This window comes from Myotis lucifugus, unplaced genomic scaffold, assembly GCF_000147115.1.
Source record: "Myotis lucifugus unplaced genomic scaffold, Myoluc2.0 scaffold_9, whole genome shotgun sequence".
NCBI lineage: Eukaryota > Metazoa > Chordata > Mammalia > Chiroptera > Vespertilionidae > Myotis > Myotis lucifugus.
In genome coordinates, this window is record NW_005871057.1 from 3,706,207 (window position 1) to 3,720,332 (window position 14,126).

Consider the following 14,126-nt stretch of genomic DNA (forward strand, 5'->3'; position numbering starts at 1 on the left):
CAAGTATATTTTTAAAAAATGCATGTTTATATGTAATTGCCATTTTGTAAATGGTTGAATATCATTAATTTCATATGGTTCAACCTAATAGCAAAGGGAAGGGAAATTGGAGAAAAATTATATCTAAAACTAAAAGATATGTTCATTACTTGTTAATGCTTTGAAGGACTGAACAAAAATGAAGGCACCCTTCAGTCTCAGAATCAGCCAGAGGCTGTAGCATATTGGTTAAGATGTGAATTTCAAAGTCAGACTTCCTTTAATTGAATCCTGCTTATACAACTTACTGTGTAATCTTGGTCAAGTCACTTAACTTCTTCTGTCTCAGTTTCTTCACCTGTAAAAGTGGAAAATAAGGAGATCAGTCTTTGGGATCAAGCAGATCTAGGTTATCTTTGAGCAAATTGATTTACTTTTTCTAAGCATATTTTTTTTATCAGTAAAATGGACAAAAGATTATACCTAATTCATATGGGTATTATGAAAAATAAAATTATTTATGTAAAATCCTCAACAGAGAAGTCATTAAGGGCTTAAAAAGTTGTAGCTATTACTATTAATAAATATTAACTACATTGACTAGAATATTAAAAATATATCTTCTTACAGTTTCCTAAAATTAACCAATTCAAAAAAGAGATTTAAATGTTTACTTTACAAACTTGTTCTTGAATATTCTGTAATAGCCATCGCCTAGTTAATTTTTTTTTAAATTTTTTTTTTATTGATTTTAGAGAGGAAGGGAAAGGGATAGAGAGATAGAAACATCAGTGATGAGAGAGAATCATTGATCAGCTGTCTCCCGCACACCCGCTACTGGGGATCGAGTTCGCAACCCAGGCATGTGCCCTTGGCCAGAATCAAACCCAGGACCCTTCAGTCCGCAGGCCGATGCTCTATCCACTGAGCCAAACCGGCTAGGGCGCCTAGTTAATTTTTTAAGAAGTGAATTAGAATTATTTTTAAATCCACACAGGAACTCAGTTTTTATAATTTAAATGTATACTTTAAGTATTCATTTCCAAATGAATATTATATAAAAACATTAAAATATTTCTTCATGTAGCATAAAATCATAGTTATAAAGTTCTATGTATCAAAAATATTTAAAAAGTGAAACAAAAATACTCTTGGTGTTTTGGTAAACCAAGGCATATTTTGTTGATCTCTACAGTGAAGGAAAGGCAACAAAGGGTTGACAGAAGCCTAGTAAAGAGGATGCCATATACCTGAAGAGACAGCGCATGCTCCATTCCCCCTTCTTAGTTCTCTCTATAGCTCTGACAGCACTGTTGTGTTTCATGGGCTTCAACTCCAAGGAGATATTTTTTTCACCTAGAATGTTCTTATAAGTGATATAATTTAAAAGGCAAGGAAGAAAGACCTGGAACATCTACTGAAATAGTCCCAGGAAATTTGGGAGACAAGCAGATAGAATATGAACAATAAAAGATCAGCTCAGATTGAGTCTTCAAATAATTATGAGAGGTGTTTGTTAAAAAAGACACTCCTAGGGATTCATATATTCAAAGAGAAAAAGAGTGAATTCAAAGGTAATGTCATGGCGATGCATATGATTGATGAAAAGGACAGCATTAATGGTTATAGGAAAAGTGCTTTTATATAACTTAAAAAGGTAGAATAAATACACAACCTCAAAATATGTCATTGACCAGGAATGTATTCTCCCCTGAGGCGCAAGAGCTTTAAAGCCACATAAAATATTTCATTGTCTTGTGATTCATAATGCTGGCACATCTTACATCATATTCAATTAAAGAACAGTGCTTGTTTCTCATCGGCTTCCCACAGAGCAATGAGGGACACAAGGCAAGTAGCATTGTCAGAAGTAAAATCTTGGTTGGAATCCCCATACCTCACTTTAAAGTGTCTGCTTCCAATATTACTATGTGCTCATATATTTTTCAATACTTATCAGCCAGCAACAGTTTAGTTTGGGTTTAAACAAAGCAGATGATGCCTGGAGGTCCTTTTTACATGTATTTGCTTTGACTCTGAAAGGAATGAGTCAGTATGGCAGAGTAGTTCAAGTTTAGTATTCGGTTTCACAAAGATCCAGTTCAAACACTTTATTTCAAGTTTCTAAGTCTCACTTTCCTCAATTGTAGAATAAAGAGTTATAATAATGCTCACTGCATTTGGTTGTAAAGAGCCTTAATCACATATAAACCAACCAACACAGAGTCTGGCACATGGTAAAAGCTAAGGTACTATAATTATTTTTTAGCTTTTTATTAGATAATGTTTGAAGAATTATAGGACTTATATGATAGCATTTACTTATTATGATGGGAATTCAAGTCAAGTCCTTCTTGCTTCATGAAGTATCCTTAAGCTATAACAATCTCTTCTGCATTTGACACTAATTGTACACTTGGAGATATCTTTATTATAATTTGCTATGGTATGGTAGAGATTATTGCCTCAAAGTGTGAGATGAAATGATCATAAATGAGACTTCTGGGAAGAGGGACTAATTATATTTTTTCCTACTTCTCCCATTAAATATAATGTAAAATGTGCCCATTACCCATAAAACAAACATAAATAGACTCTGAAATATGGAGAGAAAAAGACAGACCACCTGGGGACATTATAATGGTGAATTCCCTGGGTTTTCTTCTTGCCTTATATATCCTGGAATGGGTGTTGGAAAAGCTGTTGACATAGAAATACTAATAGGTACATACAAAAACAAGCACGCAAACAAATAAATAACCCCAGGTTTATCTAACCGAAGGGCCAAGAAAGGGCAGCCTAGCAAGATAGAAAACGTTGAGACAATAACCACTCTACTCCAGCCAAACACCACAGTAAAAAACTCTCCTCACCCCCACCCACATCAGGTAAGGCCAAATGGGGAGCCTGGACTTCCATCCTCTCCAGGCTGCAGTGAAGATACCAATGTTCCAACAATGGGGTGTCAGAGAAGACCAAGGTGGGAAACTGAAACTTTTACCCCCTGTTAGGCAGTGATGAGCTCTCACTCCATACTGCCCAATGACAGTATAAATCATCTGGGGACACCCCTTCCTGGCACTCATGCACATTCCTTCCTTCTTCCCATTGTGGTGGTGCCAGGGGAGGCCTTGTGGGAAGATAGGACTTTCACCACTGCCCAGTGGTAATGGTTACAAGGCCATTCTGCCCACCCCTCCTTGCTGTGACAGAAGTCACAAGGAGAGCAGTACCGAGGCACTCCTACCTCTCCCAGCCAAGGAGATAGCAGTGGAGGCCTAGCAGGAAGCTAGAACTCACACCCACACCCAGCAGTAATAAGAGCCCCCACCCGAGCTGCCAATAAAGGCTGAGTCTTGATCCTCTACTTCACCCGGAAATAATAAGGCAGCGTTCCCATTCATCTCTTCCCCTACTGAAGTGGTGTCAGAGGAAGCGAGCTAAACAGAAGGTTTAAATAAGATTCAGAGTGTCATAACATAATACCCATAATGTCCCCATTTCAACGGAAATTCAGTCACCGTACCAAGAACCAGGAAAATCTCAAACTGAATGAAAACAAAATAGGTACCAACTACTAGAAAAACTAGCACCAATTACACATAAGTTTTTATCTCCTCCTGAAAATACTTCCTCATTCATTCTATGAAGCTATTATTACTCTGATGCCCAAACTAGACAAAGACAGTTAAAAAAACAAATAAAAAACCCCACAAGCCAATATCCTTCATAAATGTAGATGCAAAGATCCTTAACAAATATTACTGAATAAAATTCAGACATCCATATGCATCCATATTTACATATATAATACACATACATAAAAATTATACATACTTGGTGTAATATTTAAAAATTAATCAATGTAATTCCCCATTAATATACTAACAATAAAGTCGCATGATTATACCAAGTAATGCACAAAAAACATTTGACAAAATTCAACACATGATAAAAATGTTTAGCTTGACCAGTGTGGCTGAGTGGTTGAGCATCAACCCATGAACCAAAGGTCACAGGTTCCATTCCCGGTCAGGGCACATTCCCAGTTTGCGGCTCAATTCCTAGTATGAGACATGCAGGAGGTAACCGTTCGATGTTTCTTTCTCATCAATGTTTCTATCTCTCTATCCCTCTTCCTTCCTCTCTCTCTAAAATCAATAAAAAACATTTAAGAAATGTTTACAAAAATAGGAATAGAGAACCTCCCCAATTTGATCAAGAGCTTCCATAAAAAACCTACAGGTAACATTATACTCAATGGTGGATGATTATGTTTTTCATTTAAGATCAAGAACAAGAAAAGAATGTCTCACCCTAACCGGTTTGGCTCAGTGGATAGAGCGTCGGCCTGCGAACTGAAAGGTCCCAGGTTCAATTCCGGTCAAGGGCATGTACCTTGGTTGCGGGCACATCCCCAGTAGGGGGTGTGCAGGAAGCAGCTGATCGATGTTTCTCTCTCATCGATGTTTCTAACTCTCTATCCCCCTCCCTTTCTTTCTGTAAAAAATCAATAAAATATATTAAAAAAAGAAAAAAAGAATGTCTCCTCTTACCACTCTTATTCACCATAGTGCTAAAGTTCTAGCCAGTGCAGTAAAGGGCAGAGAAAGGTATATAAATCAAAAGGGAAGAAATAAAAACTGTCTTTATTTACAGTCTGCATAGAAAATCCCAAGAGATCTACAAAAAACCTCCTACAACTAATAAGAGAGTTCATTAAGGCCACAGGATACAAAATGAGCATATTAAAACCAATTATGTTTCTATATACTAACAATTACTAGTAATATGTTGACACCAACATTAAAAACACAATACCATTTACAATCACTCCAAACATTAAAATACTTAGGTATAAATATCATAAAAAGAGGATGCCTGTACTGAAAATCACAAAACACTAGTAAAAGAAATAAAAGGAGGTCTAAATAAATGGAGAGATATACGATGTTCGTTGATTGGAAGATTCAACATAGTAAAGATGTCCATTTTTCCTGATTTGATATCTAAATTTAATGCAATTTCTATCAAAATCCCAGCATGATTTTTGTAGCTATAAACAAGATCATTCTAAAATTTATATGAAAAATCAAAGAAAGGAGAAGAGTTAAAACAATTTTGAAAAAGAAGAATGAAGTGGGAGGAATCAATCTACCCAATTTCTTGATTTTTATATACTTCACTAGAGGCCCTGTGCATGAAATTCATGAACCGGGGGAGGGGCGATCCCTCAGCCAGGCCTTCGCCCTCTCGCAGTCGGGGACTCCTTGGGGGATGTCCGCCTGCTGGCTTAGGCCCGATCCCCAGCAGTCAGACATCCCTTCCGCAGTCCGGGACCCCTCGCTCCTTACTATGGGAGAGGTTCCTGCCACTGCTGCTGCACTTGCCAGCTGTGAGCCCTGCTTCTGGCTGAGCGGTGCTCCCCCTGTGGGAGTGCACTGACCACCAGGGGGCAGATGCTCAACACAGGAGCTGCCCCCTGGTGGTCAGTGTGCATCATAGTGACTGGTCATTCTGGTCGTTCTACCATAATGGTAGCTTAGGTTTTTATTATATAGATTAATCAAAACAGTGTGTTATCAGTGGAGAGATAGACACATTAACCAGTGGAATATAATAGAGAGCCAGAAAATAGATCCATATAAATATGCCTACCTGATTTTTTGACAAAGTTACAAATGCAATTCAGTGAAATAAAAATTGCCTTAAAAAAAAAGTGCTACTAAAAAGAAAAAAAAGGTACTAGAGCAATTGGAGCAAATGCATTAAAAAAACAACAGAATTTCACTTGGTAGACATGGCTCAGTGGCTGAGCGTTGATCTATGAACCAGGAGGTCACGGTTCAATCCAGTTAGGGCACATGTCAGTCCCCAGGGTGAGGCATGCAAGAGGTGCCAACCAATGATTCTCTCCCATCATTGATGTTTCTATCTCTCTCTCTCCCTCTCCGTTCTTCTCTGAAATCAATAAAATATATATTTTTAAAAAACCCAACAGAATTTCAACCTAAACCTCAGATCTTATCCAAAAATTATCTCAAAATAGATCAACTACATAAATTTAAATTTAAAAATTATAAAATTTCAGAAAAGCTCACAGTAAAAAAATCTTTGAAATCTAGAGATAGACAGAGTTCTTAGACTTGACCCAAAAACAAGATCCATAGAAAAAATGATTAAAATGAAAAACTTATGCTTTGTGAAAGATCCTGTTAAGAGGATGAAAAGACAGACTAGTGTTTAAATACATAAAGAACTCTCAACAGTACAAAACAAAAAAAGCCAATTAGAAAATGAACAAAAGACACAGACATTTCACCAAAAAGAACATACAGATAGCAAATAAGCACATGAAAAGATGTTTAACATTATTAGCATTTGGAAAATACAAATTAAAACCACAATGACGTATCATTACACACCTATCAGAATGGCTAAAATTTAAAAAAGTAGTGAAAACACTACATTGCTGGTGGAAATGTAAATTAGTATACCTGTTCTGGAAATTATTTAGCAGTTCCTTAAAAAATTAAACATGGCCCTAGCTGGTTTGGTTCAGTGCATGGGGCCTGCAGACTGAAGGGTCCCAGGTTTTATTCCGACCAAGGGCACATGTCTGGGTTGCGGGCTCAATTCCCAGTAGGGGGCATGCAGGAGGCAGCCGATCAATGATTCTGTCTCATCATTGATGTTTCTCTCTCTCCCTCTCCCTTTCTCTCTGACATCAATAAAAATATATTAAAAAAACAAACTAACTAACTAACTAACTAACTAAACATGCAATTACATAATGACTCAGCAATCTCACTCCTGAGCATCTATCCTGGAAAAATAAAAACTTATGTTTACATGAAAGCCTATACACAAATGCTATAGTAGCTTTATGCATAAGAACAAAAACCTAAAAACAACCTAGATAATCTTCCTGGATGAATGGTTAAATATCTGCGGTACATCATATCATGGAGTGCTCTTCAATAAAATGGAATGAATGTTTGATACATGGAACAATCTGGATAAATCTATAGAGAATAATGACGAGTGAGAATGTAAATCCTGAAAAGGCTACATACTATATGATTCCGTTTATATCATATTCTTGACATGACAAAATTAAAGAACTGGAGAACAAATTAGTGGTTCCTAGGGTGGGGATACTAAGCAGGGAGTGGGGGCAGGAGGGAGGCAGGTGTAGCTTTGAAATACAACACAGGGATTCCTGGGGTGGTGGAATTGCTCTGGATTGTCTTAATGCCAATACCTGGTTGTGATATGGTGCCATAATTTTGCAAATGTTACCATTGGGGGAAATGGGGCAAATGGTACATGGGATTTCTCTGTGTTATTTTTTTACAACTGCATGTGAATATATACTTTTTCCAAAAGAAAGTTTAATTACAAATTATATATATATCAGAAGTTCTGGATTCTGATCCTATATCCAGATGAACTTTAAAAAGACAGTAATTACTCAGCCTCCGTTTACTCATTTGTAAAAGAGTAAATAAAATGTGTACTATATCCTGGAATTGGGCAAGTAAAGAGAAAATGTTTAAGAATTTGCACGTAGCTACATACTTGGAATCAGATTTCTGGAACAGAAGGGACCATACTAATTTTCTATTTCATTGCTCTCCAGATTATTATTTTCTGGGCCATGGAAACCATGGATTGGGCATTGTAGAGAGTGATGGGAAGTAGAGTAGAAAGTGTGTTCATATATCCTTCTCCTTCTAACATTCCACCCCCATTCAGTCAGCCTTGCTTTCATTTGTTTTCTATACTAGAATTCTCAGGGATTTTGTAGAAAAAAAAAGTGTTTTTTTCTTCACTATTTCACTGACTAGGAAATTGGCAACCAGAAAGGTTTAGTGACTTACTCAAAATGCGAAGATCGTTGGCGGTGGAACTATAAACAGAACCAGCACTACTGACTCTAAGTCCATTGTTTTTTCACTAAATCATGGTGCCTTGTTATTTTGATTGAATTCTCAGTATTTTTGTCAACAATGCAAGTAGCTTCTTAAACAGCTAGTAATTTGCTAAAGAAATAACATTTATTGTTGTCTAGAGCCATAACTTTATATACCATTTTCCTTAAACAGATGGGTCGAAATTGTAGACCTGTTGATAGTGGTGGCATTGGATATTGTTTATAGGTGGAAAGCATTCAAGGAGTGTCTTACACATCATTCAGAGTACATATTTGGTAAAAGCTTGTTAGTGCCACCTAGTGGTTCAAGTGATAAAGCACTAATTCAGAAGACATTTTAGATTCCCCCTTTTGTTAAGGCAATTTCAATTACTATACTAATAAAAAACTTTCTTCTCTGATAGAGCAAATTAATTACATGTTATTTTCAAGCCCAAATTACTTAATAGTTGTAATTAATTTTAAATCAAAATAGTAAATCTTTACTTAATCCAGATCCTTAGGATTTGCGTAAAAAAACCCTAATAGACAGGTTACTCTAGGGACTTAAAAGTCTTAACTCATTCTTAAAAAATAAAATCTGCAATCCATATTTTTTATTAAATCAAGTGTTACTCTGAGTGAAAAAAGTATCTCATGATCATGTTAAAAACTCACGTCACAGGGCTGCAATTAGAATTAAGTGTTCAACTAAACCACTAAAAGGGTTTTTAACTCTGAAGTTTTCTAATGAACATACATTTCTTTCAATGAAAACCTATACTGAATGGATACAATCCTTCTAACATCAAAGCAATTATTTGAGCAGACCAAACCCATCTCAACAACTATTGAATCCTTACAACAATTAATTACTTCAATATTCTTATCATATACAATTTTCTTTCTTTTATGAGAGGTCATAAAAGGAGTGAATCATAAAATCATTTATTTGCTAAAGGTGTTATGAACTTTAGAAACTGCTGGTCTTCTGGGATGGCCCACATATCAAGGCTATTTTCAGAACAATTATGACTATGGTGACTAAATACTTAAGTACACAAAAAATATCTGGTAGACAAGGATAAGGGAAGTTGTTAACAAGTCTGTGGAGGGAACAAATCCAAGAACATAGGCTACAAAAGCAGCCATTGAGAGGAATGGAACCAGGGACAGGAAGAGAAGAGAAAAAGATAATAGGAACAAAGGTGAGGTACCATCTGGCAAAAAAAAAAAAAAGTCTGAGACAATGCTTGAGAGGGCTGAAAAAGTTTAACAGGAGAAATTTGGAAAACAAATTTAAGTGCCCATTTAAAAGTTTCAACCTGTGCAAATTATACTTTCCATCGTACAAGATTTATTTTAATAATTGAATACCTTATTAATTATTTATTTTACTCCTCACTTGAAGATATTTTTCCATTGATTTTTAGAGAGAGTGGAAGAGAGGGAAAGACAGAGAGAAATATTGATGTGGGAGAAACATAGATTGGTTGCCTTCTGCACAAGCCCCGACCAGGGTTGGGAAGGAACCTGCAACCGAGGTATGTGCCCTTGACTGGAATCGAACCTGGGACCCTTTGGTGTGCAGGCCGACGCTTTATCCACTGAGCTAAACCAGCTAGGGCAATAACTGAATATTTTTAAAGCATTGACAAGATATATTTTCACACTACCAATTAAAAAAATTGTTAAGAAAATGTGAAGCAAATGTAGCCCACTTCCAAATGCTAGGGTCAGAGATGAAGTTTATGAGTAGCACTCATTAGTATGTCAGGCAATATTAAGTTCTTTATGTAAGTTACCAACTGACTAATTGAAGTTATTTCCTGCTTTTAAAAAAATCTGAAAATTCTTGGAATACCCTCAGGTTTTTCCAGTTAAACGGTTTAGACTGAATGTTGATGTTGAAGACAGGTGGGAGCAAAATAGGTTTTGAAGGAAAAGTACATGAAGCCTTTCGTGGTTGACTTCTTGAAGTTACATGAAGTGGAATGGATGTGCAGTCAGATTGTTTAGATCCTGGCTTCATTGCTTACGCATGCCCTGAGCTCATGACTTCAGTTTCTCCCTCTGTAAACTGGGAATTATTCTGCCTCTTATGGTCATTGTGAGGATTCAATCATATAAATATATTGTGGCACTCGGTAGGTGATCAAGAAATGTTCATTTCTTTTTTTCTTGGAGACTAAACATACCAGACAATATTAGTAAAGCAATCAGCAAAGCATTCAGCGTTCTTTCCCAGGGTCTTTTGGCTTCACTGGCAGCACAGATCTGTACCAGCAAAGAAATCATGAGCTGTTTTTAATAAGTTTCACATAAAATTCTTATGCCCTAAGAATGTATTATTACACATAATTGTAACAAGTAGATTTTGGATCTAGGGAGCTATATTTTTAAATCTAATAATTACAGAAACTCGCTTGTTCTATATTAACTTGAGGTTGCTAATTTCTTAGTGTAGAGCCAACATGGAATTTTTTAAAGAATAAGGGAATAATAAGTATGTAGGCTACAAAAAGAACACTTCTATTTTTAGAACCAGTATCCACCAAATGGGAAATGTTGGTGGTGTCTAATGAGATTTTTGTACCAAGATTTGAGAAAATACTCTTGCTTCTATTAACATTTACAAAGATGTATAAATGAATACAGATGATGATTTTTAAGGATTTTATTTGAATCATTCCCCCTTCCAATGTTATTAACTGTCTAAAACCCAGAGCATAAATATGCTACAACTGATTAAAGGCCACCATCGAGTTGTGATGTTTATATTAGGGACTCTCAACAACTGTTTAACACTCACCTCCGCTCATATTAATAAGTTGTGTTTATAGATGTATCCATTACTTTTAAAAAGAATTTTATAAGTTTAATGTGAAATTTTTAAAAATACAAGTAGAAGGTCACTTTCTTTAATTTACAAAAACACATGAGTAGAAACAAAAGCAAATTAAACATTCCCACATCTGTTTACACCACTATAGTTTTTCATATCAACGTCACCATTCACACACTAGGAAGCAGGTGGCAATTTAGGGCTGGGAAAGGAAGAAAACAAAGACAACTTTTCTACCATGTGGATTCTATACTGTGTAGAGCTGTGCTCACAGACGGTGTCTCTGGCTTCTCCACTGTGCAGGAGTTGAGTTGTATATAACATGGAAGCTGTTCAAAAGCTGAGGGAGACCAGAAATGATGGGTTTTACCCTGGTGCATTGTCATACCTTTCAAACAATGGTAGGGCTACCAGCTTGTCATTTTTAGGCACTGAAAACAAGGCTTTCTCTTGAAGTTGAACCAAAAACAAGTTCTTATGTTCCCTTGGTTTTGAAATATGTGCAGGACTCTATGGATACTGAGGAGGTTCAAAATTTGGTCTCCACCAGTTACCAATACAGTCCTCAATGACCCAGTCTTACAGGACTCCATCCTGATGACGGTCTCTGTCATTAACATCTTAGTCCTTCAACTTCATCTTCTCCTGGGTTCAGTTCACCACCAGGTAGTTTGAAGAAAGTTGTTCCCAGCTGGAGCAGTAACATATGGGGTAGCTGGTGCCCATGTACAATCAGAAGCCCTTCTACAGTCCTGCTCATCCAATTTTATCAAATTCCTCACTCATGCATTGAAATCTGTCTGCCATATAGAAGCTCTTCCTTCCTCCTCCCTCCCTCCTTCCCTCCCTCCCTCTTCCTTCCTCCTCCCTCCCTCCCATTTTATTTTTAAATATATTTATTGATTTTTAGAGATAGGTGAAGGGAGAGAGATAGAAGAACATTGATTGGAGAGCAAAACATCAGATTGGCTGCCTCCTGCACATGCCCTACTGGGGGGATCCAGCCTGTGCCCTGATGGGGAATCGAGCCAGCAGCCCTTCTGTGCACAGAACAACACCCAACCAACTGAGCCAGCCCAGCCAGGGCAAGAGGCTCTTTTGTACCAAAAGTGTAATTGGTGAGAGGATAGAGGGTGATGGTGGGTCCCAAGGTGAGGGGCTTGGTCTGCTGGGTGTACTTGTTGACACCCCACCCCCTCCGCCAGTGGGTCTGCGAGCTATAGGGCTGGGTGGCACCGCCGTCTTGCTGGTGAGCAAAGGGGGAGAGACAGGGAGGCAGACTGGCCCGTTTGGGCAGTGGTTATCTGCATCCCACTCAGCAGCCATTAACATAGACATACTCATTCTTAACTCAGTGGTTTACTGATGAACTGAGCAAAAGAAAAAAAAAAGATTGGCCTATTGATAAAGGGCAAATTCAGCCCCTTTTAAAAAAATCTGGCAATATTTAAAGTAAAATTATAATGGAAATTTTAACTAAGCTTTTAAAACATTGACTAATAATTATATGTAAGAAGTAGTCCTTAAGTATGCCTATTTATATAATTTTCCACTTGAAATCTTGTTTAACATTTCCCTTATGAAACCTCTAAACGTATTTTGTCTCTTTATTTTTTCCAACTAGATCATTTTAAAAATTAAAACCCCTCAATATTGTTCTTTGCTTTTCTGAATTGATATTATTCTCTTTATTGACATCTAATATTATTTTACATAATTATTGAACCATTTATTCATTCACTCAGTTTTAGGTATATCTCACACTGTAGGGGTTTGGATTTGCCTGTGTGCCTTATGCATAATTCTAGCCAAGGCAGCAGGAGAAACACTTAGAAGTGCATTTCTTTGACTATTCTGAGCAGCCATTGTAACTTGCCTTTAGGGTTACAATCTCAGGGGGAGAAGGGTAGAAGTGAGTTACCAAATGTTGCTCCCACCCCCCAGATCCAGATGTAAAGGAAAGAGGACGGCTGAAGGGTGAACTCCACAGTTACAACCACTGGCATGAGCAAGGAGGCTCTGAGGTGTGCGGATGGAGAGGGCCTTCTCACATCTGTGATTGCAAGTTACTAGCACTCCTTCTCCTCCACTCTTGCTCTGCATGCTTCACTTACGCCTCTGTGACATCCTCGCTTCTTGCCCAAGAATTCTCAGATCTGACAAGGAGAGGCTACAAGATCAATTCCAACTCTGCAATTCTACGATGTTCACTAAATCTTTTTATTTATTAATCTTGATAAGTGACAACATGCTTCTTTAAGCATAGATATTCCTGTATAATATTTTTGTTAGATCCAATGCATATCTCTTTTTTCTGTTACTGCACTAGTTTTACCTCCTAGCATATCACACATATTTTGCATGCTTAAAATAGCCTCTAAAATGGATTCAATTTGTATGAAGTGTAAAGGGAAGAAATGACTCATTTCAGGGACTTTGACAAAAATAAGACTTGCTGCTGACATGGTCTGGTAGGAGGACTGACAAAACTCATGGCCTATATAACTCCTGGGAGGTGCAGGGGGTGGGGGGAGTGGGGGAGAAAACCAGGCTTCACAAAGGGGGGCCTATTTTAGCCGAGTCTTGACAGCTGTGTAGGAAACAAGGTAGCTCATGGGCAAAAACATGGAAAGGCTGGGGTTTCTTCTGTGAGTGCAAATATATTACTGTGCATGGAGCTTAGCTGGGGCCTTAATCATTAAACCCTCAGAACAATGAGGTGCTTGGTTCGGGTCAGCATCAAACAAGTCTTAGGAACAAAGCCTGTGGCTTGTGGACCACAGAAACAGAGTTTTAGTCAAACTAAATATAACATCGGCCCAGAAAAGCAGAATGACCGCACTGTCCACATCCTTGAGAAGCTAGGCAGAACAACGCCATAGGTGACATCAGGACCAGATGCAATGATCACCTACCCCTGTCCTGGCCCCAACCCATCAGTAGAGACGGAGACCCTAACTCCCTTAGTCACCATGATTAATGATGGCCCCCTATATAACCCATCTCCAGATAGCATCTGAAAATTGAAATCTGCTTTCAAAATCTCTCCAAATTTCATCACTCTACAAATAAGTTTTTTTCCTTTTTCCATATCCATTTCCGATTTGCATCCAAAGGCATATATTTTAGTTGTATATGTATTTTTATTCCTTACTTTGTGTAATATTAAGTTGAAAATATTAAGTAAAATATTCATGGTTCTTTCTGGCAAATTTAGTTATTCTTCTACTACATAAGATAATTCAACAGGTTTAAAACCCAGGCTTTTGGCAATGAGTTGACAATAATTACCTTTGTATAATGATGGAGTTCCCTTGTTTCTTTACACTTCTCCACTCTTGCAAACCATCCTGCTCCCACCAAACAGCTGACCCAAGGATGACTCAT

General features: G+C 37.4%; 1 pseudogene; it reads right to left on the minus strand.

The window, feature by feature from the left end:
• Nucleotides 1–10,965: 10,965 nt before the first annotated feature.
• On the minus strand, nt 10,966–14,126 carry LOC102434032 (annotated as a pseudogene).